Genomic DNA, 16814 nt, shown 5'->3' with positions numbered 1-16814 from the left:
TTAGTCCCATGCACATAGACATAACAGGAGGCACAGCTGCCCAACTGAAACTCTGGTGCTTTTTAATATGGCATTACACGCATGAGAAGGCACTTGGAGAAAACCTTTCCAACTAAGAATAGGTGTGATTGTCGTGGGATGTGATTCATTGCATCTTATCTTGGAGGTATGGGACCCCCCTGACAAAGCCTAGAGGTCTTCTATAATTATAATAAACTAGCTCCCAGCACAGGGAGGGTGGTAAAGGCGCTATATTCCTGTTTCCACTGTCCTTATAATATGATTTTCTCTTTTGTGCTTTATGGAATTCTTTTGCATTTTTCGGCTAGTGTTGGCTTGTATACTGCATCTTAGAGCATGTTAGTTAAAATAAACATTTTAAACTATACCATGTCTCCGATTTCTCATGTTGTGGACTACTAGTATGAGTGTTAGAGCGAAAGAGTGTTCTTGGTTCCCAATATTCCTGAGAGTTTACTAAGTCGCATGCTCTAGGTTGTCTAAACATTGGTAGCTTCGCTGTAGTACAGAGAACAAATGGGACACTATTGCTAGTCGGATTGGGGTTCTAGGCACTGAGGTGGGTTGTTTGGTACACCACAATACACTAGGCCCTGGTTTCCTTTGCATAGTTCTGTGCATGAGCAGAATCCCTGCAACATGGCGCACCGAACGTTTGGTCTGGTACTTATATTTGAGACACTTTAGTAGTGCTTGTACTTGTCCACAATACCCTCCCTCCTGTTTCCGAAAAACAGTTGTGAAGCTTGAGATTTTAAAATGGTTCTTATTGTTATATTGAATTGCTGACCCTTTTTGTGCTGCCACACAAATAAGTTGTTTTCCTTTCCTTTGTCCTTATGGCTGCCGTCGATATTGCTGCGCAAAGTCGCGCACCACTCCGTCGTAATTTGACTGCATATGGAGTGCCTGACGCAGGTATCGCACTTATTTTTGAGGTAGGTGCTAACCCGGCTTACCACTTTGAGGTATTCTACTCTTGGGTAACCTTTGAGGCACTGAATGGGGATGATAACTTGTTCCATACATACACTCCCACTGCGACCCCTGTTTTATATCGGCCATATACAACACTCGAAGTTCCGATTTCGGCATTGCAACACCGTATTTGGTTTAATGGCGCCCTCCCTCACACAGTGACTCCGGTCCATTTAGGCCCTTTGTTGATTCCTGGGGCCACTTGGCCAGTTTTGGCTGGGTACACACCTCATCAACGTTATCTAGCAGCCCCTGTAGACGAATTGAGTGTCTTGCACACCCTTTAATTGAGGTACATTGGGCTCTAGTTTAATACGTTTCCCGCAATCTCCAGGTGGGGGCACCTGGGGTTGCGGCGCAACCAGCTGGACCGGTCGGGCTATTGATTAGTCCCATCATGGTTAATTCGGTTATGGGCAAGCGTCCCCGGAATAAGGATGAATTACCTTACTGGCTTGCTGAGAAATTTGACCAGCTGGAAGCAGTATTTCCTAATACCACTCCTGTGGAAAAACACAGAATTCTTGCAATTAGTTTGCAGAAAGACTTAAAACCAGCGGTAACCGATTGTGAAAATTGTGGTAAAGTATTCGCTGCAGTGTATGCGAAGTGTTTCGACACACCTTCTATGACTATGCTGCCCTCCGTGATGAAGCGTGTCCAGGATGAGCATGGCCCGGAGGTGGCAGCTGAGTTGGGAATGAGGCTTGTCGGAGTGTTTGACGTAGTTGCTGATCTCATCCTTGCGAATGTAGGGAGGTTAACTTTCAGGTTTCTATTGCTTTGCGCCTTGTCCCAGAGGACGAGAAACCCCAAGAGTTACCGGAAAATATTGCTAATTCTTATAAGACCATTGGACGCAAAAGTTTGGATTTTAAGCCTTTTGCTAAAATACCGGCACAACAGTAAACTCAGACGGCGCAGTCTAATAATGACAACCGTCCTATTTTTTCTAAAAAGAATTAGAAAAATAGAAAACAGGGGAAGCAAGAACAAATACAAGGGTCGAGTGCTGGGTCACTGATACCCGAGTCTTCTGAGCGCACTTATGATTTTCACGACCGCGCTAGAATTAGGTCTCCTGACAGGTTTCAGGTCCCTGATCAGCGTTCTCCTTGTTCTTTGCAGGAAACATCAGGCTCACAAGCAATGGGAGGAGATCTCCAGGATCGCATCAGAGGTTGAGGTGCCCTGCAAGGACGTGAGCAACCTCGTCAGACTGATGGTAAAGAAAGCAGGATGATTTTCCTCGTCAACACCCTTAGTTTCAGAAAAAGAAAGTTGCTGCTTTTACAGCAAGATATGCCACAGATGGTGAGAACCCAACTTCGGAACCTACCATGGGCAGTAACGCTGGCTAGACAGCTCAGCGGAAGTTACAATAGTGCGGCAAGCACTGCGTCCATTTCTGAAGGCGACAGCAACTGGCACTTTCATCACAGTTGAAACTGCTGACACTCGAATGGCTCCCCTGACAGATTATATGACATAGTATTTCTGATTGAAGGTGATATTCAACGTGTTGTTAAAGGGTTTTTTGGGAAAATGTGACTTCTTCTTATGACATCTTGTTAGCTGAGTCAGATTGACCCCCGCCTTTTGTTTTAGCCGCTCTGAGGGGGAGGATGTTAACCTCCCTAGTTTTTCACACACAGTTCCCATAGAGCAAGCAATGGCTTTTGCAAAAGAGTGGGCTTTGGTGCTTGCACCAGCTTTGTACCATACTCAGGTGGATTGGGATAAACTTTCACCCCGCATGAGATACCATTGCGGTCTATGCCACAGCCACAACCCCAATATCCCCTCCGGCGGGAGGCAAAAGCTCCAGTTTCTGAAATTCTAGAGCAATTAGAGTTTCAAGGAGTGATTGAGACATGTGTGTCACCAATGAATAACCCTCTTTTTACTGTAACCAAACCCGATGGGTCGTACCACCTAGTTTTGGATTATCGACATTTGAACTCTCTTTGCCGAACCTGTGAAGTTCAGAATACCCATAGTTCTGCCCTCGTGGACAGTCTTATAAGAAAAAGATTTAAAACCACATTTGACATGTCCAAAGGCTTTTTTAGTCATAATCTGTCCTCTATAAGTAGTCAATGGACAGCTTTTACCTCCGGCGGAAAACAAAAACAATTAAAAAGATTAGCCATGGGCTACAAAAACAGCCCGGGCGTTTTCGCCGCACGTGTCATCTCCTTGTTAGACGACATAGACCCTGATGCGTACTCGTACGTTGATGATATTTATATCACGGATGACTAATTATGGCCGCGTCTTTGTCGCGTGGACAGCATCATAATTTTGTTTGCGAACTATGGTTACAAATTTAACTTTGTAAAATCACACATTGCAGTGTACACAGTGTTGTTCCTGGGCTATGAGCTCAACAATGAAGGTAGAGGCTTGGCACTTCACTTCTTGGAGAAATGCGCACGTTTGCGTTCTCCTACAACTCTGAAACAATTGCAATCTTTGCTGGGATTTTTGAATTTTGGTCGAACTTACATTCCTGAATATGCCTAGCGTATCAAGCCACTATATGCCTTGATACAACCGAACTTTTCAAAAGCTTGCTGGCTTCCGGAACATTCAGCTATACCTCAATCTTTGCAGTCTGATCTTCTTGAATCTAAATACTTGTTGACAAGTGACAACCACACAAACCTGGTAATACGAATTGTGCCAGGCGCAGTGAGTTTCACCCACTTGACGTTTAATGAAGGGGACACAGTACCTATTGCTTACAAGTCACATTTGTAAACTTCGGCTGAAATGAGCTTTTCAACTGTTGAAAAAGTCTTGACGGTGGTCCAGATGGCGATCCTGAAGGAACGCGCACTGGCGTAGGGAAAACGCATGTTGGTTGTAACACGATATCCAGCTCTTGAGGCTGTGACGAAAGCCAGTGTACCAAATTCAAAAGCTTTACATCCTTGTTGGATACAATGTGCTACTTCTTTGACATCTCCTGATGTCACATTTATCTTTGACTCCTCATTGCAAACACAGGAGTTCTTACAGTATGAACTTGACAGACCACCCCAAAACTTTCCAGGAAGGAGCTGAGTTGGCTTAACCTTTTTTGTGGACAGTTTCATGAAGATGCATCAAATGGCACCAATGGTATTAGCACAGTCCATTTGGAATTTCTGTTTTTAATGTTACTACCATTTGTGAATCTATCAGAATCATGCTATTGTATGGTGGCCTGCTATAGCATTGCAAGGCCTATCTTTAAATGTGATGTAAATATGTTTTAGGGGCACACATGTATCCCCAGTATTATTTGCGTAGAAGTTTGTAACACTTTAGAGTGATCAAACAACATTGGGTATAATAACAGGATGTTGAGGAGATTCGTTTTCTAGAAGTCCTATTTTCAGAGCAGTAGATGGAATAGGAAGACGAAAACTTACTAAGTCGCTAAAATATACATAGAATGGGTTTTAGTTTCACCAGATGATGAGTATTTCTCTTTCACCTCATGCTATTGGCTGTTTGATGTATCATTCTACAAAGTGCTTCCAGTGGAATACATGAGGGACAATTTTACATCTGAAAAGTACGCTTAGGGGACGATTGATATTTTGATGCAATAGATACTCCATTGCAACAGCGATGGAGTATCTATACCACCAATGATAACGGTAAGCCCGCCAAATGTAGATACGGACATCCCGTAGGTTTAATCACAGCACAGACTACTCCATCTCCGCCGGGATTAAATGTCTCCAACGACCTTCCACAGTAAGAGCTGTCAAAGGTAGACCTGTAATTCGGTCCACCTAATTGAGAAGATGGGTGGAATTACAGGTGGGTTTTCGCTGCCCGTCACCAGAAAAAGTCTGGGGGTAAGGGGCAGTGTAAACTGCTATAAGCTCCCCTTGGCATGAGAGGACAGAATTATTTTTTTATTTAAAAAAAGAAAAACCTCTTTTGGGATTTCTTGTTGAAAATTAAAAAAAAGAAACTGTTTGGTGTAGAGAGCCCTGTGCCAAACAATTAAAATGCATTGACAAGAACCACCATGACAGCAGTTCCTGGTAATGCTATTAAATAACCGCCAGCTTGGCGGTCACTTTTAAATATGGTGGGTGGTCCCTCCACCAGTGAGACTGAGTAGTTTAGTCTGCCGCCCTGGTAGAATAATGGGCTGTCCACCAGGATTTAAATCTGCGTTTAAGTCATGATACTATTTGTCACACTCTTAATCTCCTACATTCATTCAGGAAGCAATCCTTTTTTTCTCATTTTTCCCCAGCACTGGCAAAGGCAATAGTTTGGCTTTAAAGTGCTAAACAGTAGTTGCACTGTAGTTACACACACGTGTGTTTGTATGTTTTGCCACATTAAGCCAAACGTATTGCTGTGTCAATATTTGTTCTTCATTCCTTTTCTACTGTTCCCTCTTCTTCTTACCTTCCTTTCAATTTTTTTTCTGATCTGTTCTGTCTCAATCTTTTTTCTTTACTTATTTCTCTCTCTGCTCACTTTTGTCCACGTTTTCTTTTTTCATCCCTTAATTCTTTATTCGATTTTTCCTCTTCTTTTCTCCCTTCTGTATTTTAATTCTCTTGCTTACTCTCCAAGGTATTTTTTCTTTCTTGTTTCCCTTTCTCATTTTTTTATTTGTTGTTTCTTCTTATATTTCTTTATTGTTTTCCTTTCTTCTCTCCTTTTTTGGGTTTGTCTTTGGGACAGCTTTTTCTGCCTCGCTAGCCTTACATTATTTGAAAAAAAGTCGAATGATACATATTCATACTTACACAAAAAGGCCTTTGGGGTAGCCGACTTCAGTCACTGGTCAGACTATATATCATTCACTGTTAACTCAACATCCATTAAAGAGCATTTATACAATGTGACAAAGAGTCAACCCCTTTCATGAATTGGCTTTCTTGAACCCGTGAGTCACATTGGGGTTAGTCCAGTGGACAGCCATTCGAGTTCCACTTTGAGATGCTCCTTTTATCACCACACACCCTTTCTAACTTATAAACAAACAGGTCACAGCTGTCCCCTTCACTTGCAGACAGTAAACCAACCCATTGATGCGGCGCTGCATCTCGGCCACTGAACGTGCTCTATTATAGTTCAACCAATCACTTTCTTTTCTGATATTAAAACACCAGACAATTGCTTTCAAAGCTTCCCCCGCCGAGTAAACCTGGCTGCTGGTGCAGCCCTGAATCTTGGCACAGACGCATGCTGTAACTTGCCCACTCCCCCCTCCCCCACTGTGATCGATCCTATGCATAAATTAAAGCATTGTTGTGATGTGCCCCCAAACTAACGAGAAATCAGCCTCTCATTTATATATATTTTGTATATGCCCTCTTGCTAATGAAACCGACCCACACGTAATGTGATTGTGATATGTAAATGTTTTAGGGCCATTACACCTTTTGAAGATGGCCGCTATTTTCAAATAGGATGTCTTTATGTTAGGCCTTTAGTAGGTGTCCATGCCTTAGCCATATGCCTCTTCCAAGCCATAACGGAACGTGTAAGTGGGATTGGAATGATCGGTGGAATTGGAATGGGGAATTCGGAGTTGAAAGAGAAGCGTCTGCCTCTGGGAAATTACTTGTAGTTGGCGTTTTTACTGGTGGAATTCTTCAACATACGCGTGCGCACACACAGGCACTCTCTTATATAAATAGATATGAAGGATTTCTTATATATATATATACATATATTGTCTTGGTGAGCAAGGGGGGGGGTCACAAGAAATCAGATGGCATTAACTCTAGTGGTAGAGGCCTGAACTATCAGTCTCTCAAGTGTAGCATGCCATGTCAAGAAAGCAGGATTACCTGGAGCAGTCATGTGGTGTCGCACTACCTGCCTAACCCAGGTACCCATTAGAATGTGAGTCATGACTTTGTAGGTTGGCAACAAGGGATTGGCTGAAGCCTGCCCAGGTTTCAAAACTTCTGTGAGGACATTGTTTTTTATCTCAATAGAAGGTAACTGTATGTCTAGGACTTCAGCTGTGCATCCGATGACTACAGCGTGGGAGGCTGTTTCTTCTGTTGAGGTGCCATTATCATCTTCTCCAATTCCGCAAACTTTTAAAAACCTGGCTGTTTGCTCAATGATCATCCCTTCCTCATACTGACCGTATAGATAATTGGTTCCATTAGCGCCAAGACGCCCATGGGTAAATGATGCGCTTTATAAATATAAAAAATAAATAAATAAATAAATAAATAAAGTGTCCATTCCACTGGCCTCTTTAGGTCCGAATAGAAACAGTCACTGTCATATTGCAGGGGTAGTTCATCCCCGAAAGCTGGTTGACTTTGGTCAGAGTGTTATCCAAAAAAGTTTAGCTCTTAGATAAAGACATTGTTTTAATAGAGTCAGTCTAAGTACACATGCCTGCTCGAACGGTGTTACTGAAAGTAAAGGCAATGGTAATTAAACAAAAATGCTTAGTGCAAGCACATGGTTTCACTTTTAGGAGGTTGTATAGTTGTTTTTTTATGTTGTGATATACGCATGCAATAAAAAAATACTTTTACAAAATAACCATCGGACTAGCTTTCAAGACCAATTGACTGCGAACGTTTTTTTTTCTTTCTTGCTTTTTTTAAGTCTCTCTCTTTCACTTTTTTAATTTTGTTCTTGTCACCACATGTTAAAAGTAATCGATTAAAAAAACCTGGGGCAACAGTTCTCTGCTTCCATGCCTTCGCAGGTATTTTTTCCCGTACAGTTAAGGTTTTTTGTGCAGGATTCGTTAACGATGCTACTTCTGTGTGAACCGCTCGTTGTTCCTGATCTAGGGAAACGCGATTGTTTTTATGACCTACTCAGCGCCGGACTGATAATTCCGGGCACCGGGCAATCCCCCGGTCGGCTGGAGGGGGTGGGGGCCGGTTTTTACACTGGGGGCCGGTTTTGTTTCGGTCAGGTCTCTTCTGTGTCTATGCTCCGCGTTGCAAGAAAAAAAAAAGCACAACTGCAGGGGTGCACACCGTCCGTGACCGGTGCAGCAGCCTTGGAAATGCAATAATCAGGAGCAGATGAAGTGCAGGTGCGCAGCACACAGATGACTCCTCCGCCGCCGTCTTCAGAGTGCAGTTCACCCTTAGGGTGGGGCTGGTGGTTCCCTCCATGCCACATGCGCATTGGAGCTCGCGGAAGTGCGTGTGATTGGCCTGGCATCCGGTCCCAGAGACTGAGAGGCTGAGAATGAGTTGCCGCCATAATTTAACTATTTTAGCCCCTGGTGGGGGGGCCCTGCCGTTAGCCGCCCGCAGCAGGTGAGTTTGTCCGTCCACTACTTGGCAATGAATCATCATGGGCAGTGGGCACTGGGACTGGGCGAGCGTCGCGACCGGGCCGGGCCGGGATTACATTTAAAACAATGCTAAAGGTATAGGCCCGGCCCCCGGCCCTGTTCTAATCTGCAGTGTGGATTTGATTGTGAGCAGGATAGAGCGATGACGAGGTCAGGTGGCTTGAGTTGCGCACCATCGCGGCAATAAATCAAAAATGTTAATCGTAATGATTGTCACCGTCAGGGACCGTGACAATCATCATGATTAACATTTTTGATTTGGTGCACGCAGTGCAACTGCATGTTGCGGGCGGCTGGGCCGCGATTAAAGCAGGAGAAGTTTAGAATTAAGGTAATGCAGACTGCTTCGAACTGGTACTCTCCACTGTGGCCCTGACGCATTTCAGGGAGGGTAGATATTTATTGTTTTAAAGAAGGCTTTCTTTGTTATACCAGAAAGCTCTTTAAACTAGCGCCAAACCTGCTTTCTGTAGATGTTCCCTGGGTACCGCCAGGTCCCACATGGAAACATTGTTGGTTGGAAGGAGACGTGTCCGGTGGGCGGGGCCCAGACTGTGGCTGGATGTACAATTTCCCACACGCCAGCCGGGCCGTAAGGCACCCACAAATTCCTTGCTGTTCTGCAGCATGTCACCATGCTGGATATATGACGTTACTCCGCATACCGTTACAACTACCTACCATTACAACGCGACCATTACAACGCATACCATTACAACGCATAGCGCTTTGGGGCGCTGGATAGTGGTAAGTATAATTTACTATTCTAACTCCAGTCCCCGTGGACCCTAGGGAAGGTGTTGGATAGTAAATTATACTTATTCCCTATCCTAGAGCGCCCCCCAGCGCAATGCGTTGTAATGGTATGCGGAGTAAAAGTCGCGTTGTAATGGTAGTGCGGAGTAAAAGATCCGTTGTAACAGGTGTATACCCACCATGCTGCGTGGCTTAGAGTTAAAGGAGGAAGCCGGTGTTCGGGAACCGATCACCTGCTCGCCTCCTCCTGACCTCGCCATGTGCTGTTGCTGTGCCCTGCCCACGCAGAGCCTAACTTGTGCCCGGAATCACCACTACAGGATAAGCGAGTCTCATCATGATGAGAGCAGGTGTCACTGGCTAGGGCAGTGCAGCACGGCTCGCTCGCTGACTCAAGAGGAGAGACTAAAGATGTCCTCGGTGCCACGCCAGCAGCTCCTCTAAGTGGATACTTCCATCAAGGTTCTTAGTAAGTCACATTTTAGTATAATAATTTACTGCTGCTGACAGTTAAACTGTTTATTTCGAGAATGAGGATGGGGCTGCAGCACAGCATAGCGCCGTGCTGCAAATGTGCACAATAAAGTTGTTGTTGTCTGTGCTGTAAATGCAGGGCCATCTATTGCAGCAGTTTTGTCTAATTAAAATAGTAGTTTTTCTGATTTATTAGTTCAAAGGATGTAATATCCCTGCTTCACAGTACAAGCAGCAGGCTTTAATTTTGCAGCACTAAGAGACCTGCTAAGTGAAAATCACAGATAAGTCCTGTGATTAATGTTCCCACTGGGGAGAAGTCACAGTTTTCTCTACTGGCAGTTTTCACTCTTACCATAAGTAGTGCAGAGGGTTAATATGCCTGTTATAAAGAAAGTCTGCCACCATTACAGAACTGGATTGTATGTGGATAGCTCAGTGGGTTTCTGCTTTTGTGACAGAGATCACTTTGTTACTTGTGGTTCAGTCGCACCTGGAGCTGAGGTAGGGTGGAGGGTGCTAATTATTTAAAAATTAAATAATAGCTTTAAAAGCACCTGCTGCAGAGTTCGACTTTCTTGTTGCACAAATGAGGTTGATATCCGATTTTTGTCTGTTTCCCTGGACTTCATTGCGTGATTTGCTTGCTATAAAGTGTCACTCATATTTGTGGAAATGTCACTCATAATTACACTGAAATTATGAAAATGTCACACATAGCATTCTGAAACCTTGGCAGCTATGGGAGGGGTGTTATTATGTGGTACTTACGTAGGGAAGAAAACGAGGGCTCGGCACTGGCTGTGGTAAGCCATTTCCATCTCAATTAGAACTTATTTTATTTGTTAAAAGCTGAAACACTTTTGCTGTGTGTTGACTCTCGCTTCTTGCCATAAGATGGTCAAGCCTGACAAAACAACCCTCTCATTGTGTCACGTAGGTGCTTTAAAAATTGCCTTGAAGGCATTTGAGTGCAATTAGGGGTAAAAAAGAAAGCTTACAAAAGGGTTTGGTCTGTGCTCGGATCTGGAAGGGGAAACACTGGCAGGTTAGCATAAAAGGACAGCGATCCTTTGGAAAATGTACATCTGTGCATTCGATTTAATGTGTGAAAAATGTGTGCCCAGCAGAAGATTAAAGCGTTGCTCTTGGAAAGGGGATTTTAGCGAAAGTCTGAGAACAATAGGGTAGGCATAGATGCAAAGCGAGGTGAAAGCATGCTTTTGGGGATTTGATTGCTACACATGGGAAGTTTTGTGACAGTCTAGAAAAGTGTGACATGATGACAAAGAAGAGTGGTAGGCGTAATCACCTACATTTCATATGTGCAATGCTTATGAAATTGACGAGTCTCATGCGTCATGTGAGATGCCGGTGCGGGAGCCTGGTCATATACATGAAAATCAGGACTTTTTCGATGCATGTTAATTGCAAGGTCCTCATTTCTACCATCCGCTTTCCAGGTACATTGTGTGCAACCAGTATCTATAATTGTGCAATGAACATCGCAGCACGTGTAGCCATGGTACACATCTAGTTTATTCACAGTGGGTGGTAGTTTTACAGTTTCCTCAAGACATTTTCTTCCTAAACCACATCTCACTTGAATCGAAGTTACACAGTCGCAGTAATGTAAAAAAAAAAAGAAGATTTACATGTACAATGAGTAGCTAAAAAAATCAGGCTTGCACAAAAAGGTGAGTTTTTTGCTTGCTCGGCTGGAGAAAGTCCCTTGCATGGCTCCGGAGAATGCAAAACTCTGTCTCGAAGTCCCATAGGAAGCTGTAATGTTTTTGTCCCTTGCCTCAGCATATACAATGATCATGCATGTGCACTAAGGGCTATCCATGATCTGTAGTGAGACCCAGAGCGGGGCTTTGTAGCTGAATATGTAATGAAAAATGTGCTGTAAAATTCACCATTTTGGTCTCTTTTTCCAAAATTTTCTTGGGGGGGGGGAGTAGTGGTCGGGCTCGCTTGCTGCGCTCGCCATGCGCCGGGCGGGGGCATGTTCTGGCTAAATTTGCCAGGGCTGCTTTCAGTTCCCAATCCGGCCCTGGACCTACTCCGTCTGTCAGAGCACCGGCTTCAGCAAAAGTAGCCTTTGTTTATAATACATGGGTCATGGAAATAGGGTCCAAAATGTACAACACGTATTCGTTTATTTAGATATGTCTTTCTAGCTGTCTTCACTTCTTTTGTTTTACTTTTAAAAGCTTCCTATTTCGGTTTATTATTTCATCTCATTCTCTTCTTTCTCTTACTCCTGTTTTCCCTCTTTCTTCCCGTCTTTCTTTCTTCCATCTTTGTTCACTGCTTTCCATCGTCTTTCCCCTTCTAGCTTCACACTTTATTTTGCTTTCTCACAATTTTACTCTGCTTATCCCTATTGTGTTTTCCGCTGTCCCCCTTTCTCTATCTTTCTTCCATGTTAATTGCACATTTGTGCTATCCGAATTTATTTCCATAACTGCAATGTGTTCAAACAAGTGAGTATCTCATTTGGAAGCTATCAAAGTTTGACCCCCATCACTAGGGTGCCTGTGGGCAGAAATCCCAATCTTCCAACCCCTCCCGTATACCCTATTTTTAACTATAATAAACTATAAATGTACTTTTATTTAAAGAAGTTGAATGTGTTTATACACACAAAATAGCTCATTACTGTGAGCATTAGAAATCACAACTCTTACTGATGAGTTGTCGATGTGTCTTTTGAAAAATGAAGAAGCCCCATGTTGTTAAGGTGGTGTTAACCTCCCTGAAAGGTCTCAATTTTTTTGAAAAATATGGCAGTAGGATTAATAGGTCCATCAAATGCCACAGGTTTTTGACTGGTGGTGAAGCCAGGATTTCTGTAGCAGTGGCGGCTCCTTCGCTAAGGCGGAGAAGCATTGCCGCACTGCTTTTCAACAGTGTAAGAAAAAAATTAAATGTTAATAACTCAATATTGTTATTGTTTTATTTTTCCTTGTAGCAGGCTCTGCAGCTTTGCGTGGCAGAGCAGGGCTGCTCTGCTAACAGAGCAGGGGAGGAGTGGTTTTCACTCCCTACATGCACATGAATGTTTGGCCGGCCATCTCGGGCCAGCCAAACATTCATACGCACATAGCATGCTCTCCACCCAGGCTGCATTACAGCCTGGGGAAAAAATGCCTAGGCTCCCAGTCGCAACAAAATATGATGGCGTCGAGAAAGACAAACGCGTTCTCTTCAGCCTTGTAACCTGGAATAGGCAGACCCCCTCAATATCTCCCGGATTTCTCCCGGATTGTTTTAATCAATTTGACATACAGCTCAATCACTCTTTTCTTTCTTTATAAGCTTTATTCGGTTGAAACAGAGCAACCATAAAAGCACAGTACAAAATTTAAAATACATTTGTTGCAATGCATAGTAAAAAAAATAAATACTACATCAAACAATAATAAAATTAATACACCAAAAAGAAAAAAAAAACTCATTTGTTGTAAAAGAGATGCAACCCTCAATGTCTCTTGATGAAAACAATCTATTCATAGTAGCTTTTCCACACTTAATACTGTCTCCTCTGCAGTTCTCCTAGTGTAGACAATAAATTCACCACAGTGTTACAAATGGGCTTTAGAATATGCGGGAGTGCAAAGTGCGTAAAAACTTATTCAAGTAAAGACCAACCCCAGGCTTCGAGTCATTATTAACAGGCCATTCAGAGATCAGTTTAACAGGTCAGTACACCGGATCTATACCGGTAAGTAAAGCAAAACGATTACGAATGGGTATGTTGAAGTTGCTGAGTGTATGGCCTCTATTGCCTCTACAGTGGTTCTTTACTACGTTTAAACTTACAGGGGGCAAGTATGCGGTTCTAGGGTAGAAGTCTCTCAGTTCCCTAGTAACTATAGGGCCGTCTCCCATTTGTGGCTGCCAGCCTTGCAGATATGGGATGACATGGGAATCCCTAAAGTTTACAATAATCAGGTCACCCACTATATCTTTAGGTAGAGGTCCCAACCACTTCACCCTTCTAACGTTTAAAATTTTCCCATCGATGTTTGGTGGAAGGGGCCTGTTCTTGGTTAGCCAGAAGGATACCTTGTTTGCCAATTCCACTTGTCCTTCAATCTTACCATTAGTTAGTTCAGGCACGCCTGAGAGAATGCACACAAATGGAGCGGCCTCCGGCGGTAAGTCAATTTGGGTAAACTTTCTTTGCATATAGCCCTGGTTGGGAAAAGTCCCCTCTAAGGGCGTGGAAACATTTGTCGGCCCTACTCTATTAACTGTGCTCTGCGGTACTACCGAGTTTGGTGTTGGGTACCGAGTATTTGATATTAATGACGTTTTGGGGCAACTAACTGGACTGGGGCAGTAGTGCTTTGTGCCAAGATTTTGGGAACATCAGTAGCGACTAGAGACTCTACCTGCTTAGATCCTACTAATCTTTTTAAGAGTATCGCGTTTTTCTTCGTTGTCTCTTCTATACTAGTGACCTTTTCCCCTATTACCCTGATTCTTTTTACCAGTGGGGATATTAAGGATTTGACAAGAAGTTCACTCTGGGCCAGTAGGTCAGATGATATGGTAGATGAAGGGGAATTTGGAGTTGAGCATTCCCTGGATGATTTCGGGGTGTTGCTAATGACTGAGGGGGGACTAGAGTACAATTTTTGTTTTTTTAATAGTCTTCCCCTTTGTTTGGCACCTCTGCGCTTTCTTTTAACAGAGGGAGTCTGAGGGTTCGTTATCGAATGAGTGTTGGCTTTTGCTGGAGGTAAAGGGGGGTTCCTGAATGGCTTACTTTAGGTTTGGATGTGGCACCTGATTGTTTGTTTCCCTCTTCAACATTGGCATATACAGTTTGGCAGAGCAGATTAAGTTCCTCCAATAAGGTTACATTTTGGCATCGGTCTGCTGCCGCCGACGGGGATTGGCAACCATATGTGGCTTCTATAAAAGGACATTGTTCAACTCTCTCTATTTCGCATTCAATGTTCGATGTTACCCTAGTTAGGTAATTGTCCAAAGTCCCCTTCCGAGGCCCCCCCTGAGAGATAACATTTTTTGAAACTTCTTTACCAGTCATAGTGAGGGTTGCTTATGTAGTAAGAACAGACACCTACGCTGGACCAACGTGTTATGTAGTAACTGCGGTAATCTTTAAGTGTTAGCCAAAGTGTTCAAGGCAGTCTCTGTTGTGGGTCTAAAAGGTTTACCTCCTTTTCCCAGCGGTAAGCAGACGAGAAACAAGTGAGGTGGCCCTGCCTCTTCCGGCCTCCGAGGGCCACAGAGGACCCGCCCTTGTCCCGGGCTTCTCCCGGCGCCGACCGCGCGCGTCCCGCGGTGCTTGGGGCCCTGCCGAAGAAGTAGACGGCGGCTGGCGCGTGTAGCTCGTCACCCTCGGCGACCTCCCCGGGCTTCTGGGGGATGTAGTTTACTGGCGGCCGTTTCCCTCACGGCGGATTGCCTTGGCGCTGTTTGGCCGTTCCCCTCACGGTACGGTAGGGTCAACCGGGTCCTTTCTGCACCCTGCAGCAAGGCTCCACACGGCAGGAGCGTCCCTGGCCTATTCAAAACACCAATAGATGAAGCTACAGAGGAAGAGCCCGGTGGGAGTACAGCTGGATCGGCTTCTAGAGGACCTCCCTGGACAGTCTTCTCATTACCACCATTTTTTTTAATTTTTTTTATTTGTCTGCTCTTTTCTCCTGTGGTTGAATTTTGCTAATTATGGCACCAGGGGTGTTAGCAGCCGTTGCAGCCCTCGTAGTGGCCCCTTAGGTAACGTGGTTGAGGGGTATTCTTAGGTGTCATTATGTTATGTGAGATAATCCGCTCCGGGATTTGCCTTAGTCCTTCGAGGTGCACCTTGGTCTTGCAGCCGTGCAAGTAGCGGAATTCAGTACTTTAAAAGCCCAACCTCTCACAGTTAATACTGCAGGAGAGGTTATGCACAGCAATACCAGCAAAGCCCGAGATGAAACGTTGGGGGCCAACTGCAAAAAGAAACCACAGCCGGCATTTCCGAAAGCTCACCTCCGAAGTAAGGCCGGCACTCAGCATATCGCCATCTCCCCCGTTAGGGAGAGCCGGCGTCGCAGGGACAAAGGCTCCGCCTGACTCTCTGATAGTTCCAATTCGGCTTGTCAACAGCCGTGGGCTCTGAAGACAGCTGGATCGAGTCGCCGCACCAGCGAGGTAGGTCCGAAGTGTTTGAAAGAAAAAACAGCACTTGTTTGTATCCAACCCTGCCCACCGTGGCGCAGTGCGGTGCGGAGCTGGGAGCCGGGTAGCTGAATCAGGTAGCAGCTCTCCTTCCACGGTAGGATCTTCCGTTATTCTCCATTATTCTCCACAATTCGATACTATTCTGTCACCACCTCCATGACCAGAAGGGCTGTATCTCCGTTGTAGCAGGGGTTTTGAGTCTAAACGAGCAGGGAGAAACGCTGGCAGCTCCCTTACTCGGACACCGATGTGTCAGCTCTATCACTCATTACAGAGTTCTTCGGCAAGTTCTTCGGCAAGTTTTCCCAAGCACCGCCGGTATTTACCGACTGCTTAGCGGCGAATCCTTTTGAATGCTGCCTGTCTCCAAGAGGTCAATAGACATCTGATATGTAAAATGCCAGAAGCGTTTTACATATCAGCTGCAGAGCCTCGATAGGTTCACTTTTGATGGCGTACTGGGTGACCCCCTTTGATCAACTACTTTCTCTCCATTCCTAAAAAACTATTATCTCTGGTCTGGTCCATTGTCTGAAAAAGTTTTTATTACATATCGCCGGTATTGGGGCGATATTCTTCGCTCAACTTAAATATTAGAGCATTCTACATTTATGATAAAGTTCTGATGAACTGTGTACATGGCTTCCTGATGAAGGCATACAGCCGAAACGCGCGTAGGATCTAAAAATCTTTAAAGCCATGCTATCATTAAATGTCTTTTCTATTTTGTGAATGTCTTTTTCTATCTAATGAATTAAGAATTTGTATATATTTTTGATTACAGTAAACACTGTGAAAATAAGAAATAAAATTATAGCACAGTGACAAGATATGTATTAGGCAATAGAATGACAAAAATTGTAAATGTCATGCATTCTCTGTAAAATTTGAATTTCTGAATTTGTATAGACATTCAGTGTTCCATATGAAGAATATAAACTACCAATAAACAATATAAAAAATACTTTTGTTTATATTTAATCTGACAGGGTGCATTCATATTATATTGTGTATGTTATTTAGGTCCGGGAACTATATTCCACTTTCCTAAATCTGTTTTTCTTAC

General features: G+C 44.0%; 1 protein-coding gene across 1 annotated transcript in view; it reads right to left on the bottom strand.

Moving 5' to 3' along the window:
* Positions 1 to 16814, bottom strand: part of CACNG1 (calcium voltage-gated channel auxiliary subunit gamma 1) — a 203421-nt gene that overhangs the window by 182947 nt on the left and 3660 nt on the right. The gene's annotated exons all lie outside the window — the stretch shown is intronic.

Source organism: Lissotriton helveticus, chromosome 7 (genome assembly GCF_964261635.1).
Source record: "Lissotriton helveticus chromosome 7, aLisHel1.1, whole genome shotgun sequence".
NCBI classification, from domain to species: Eukaryota; Metazoa; Chordata; class Amphibia; order Caudata; family Salamandridae; genus Lissotriton; species Lissotriton helveticus.
The sequence above is the reverse complement of the archived record's forward strand: the minus strand, read 5'-3'. Positions and strand labels throughout refer to the sequence as shown.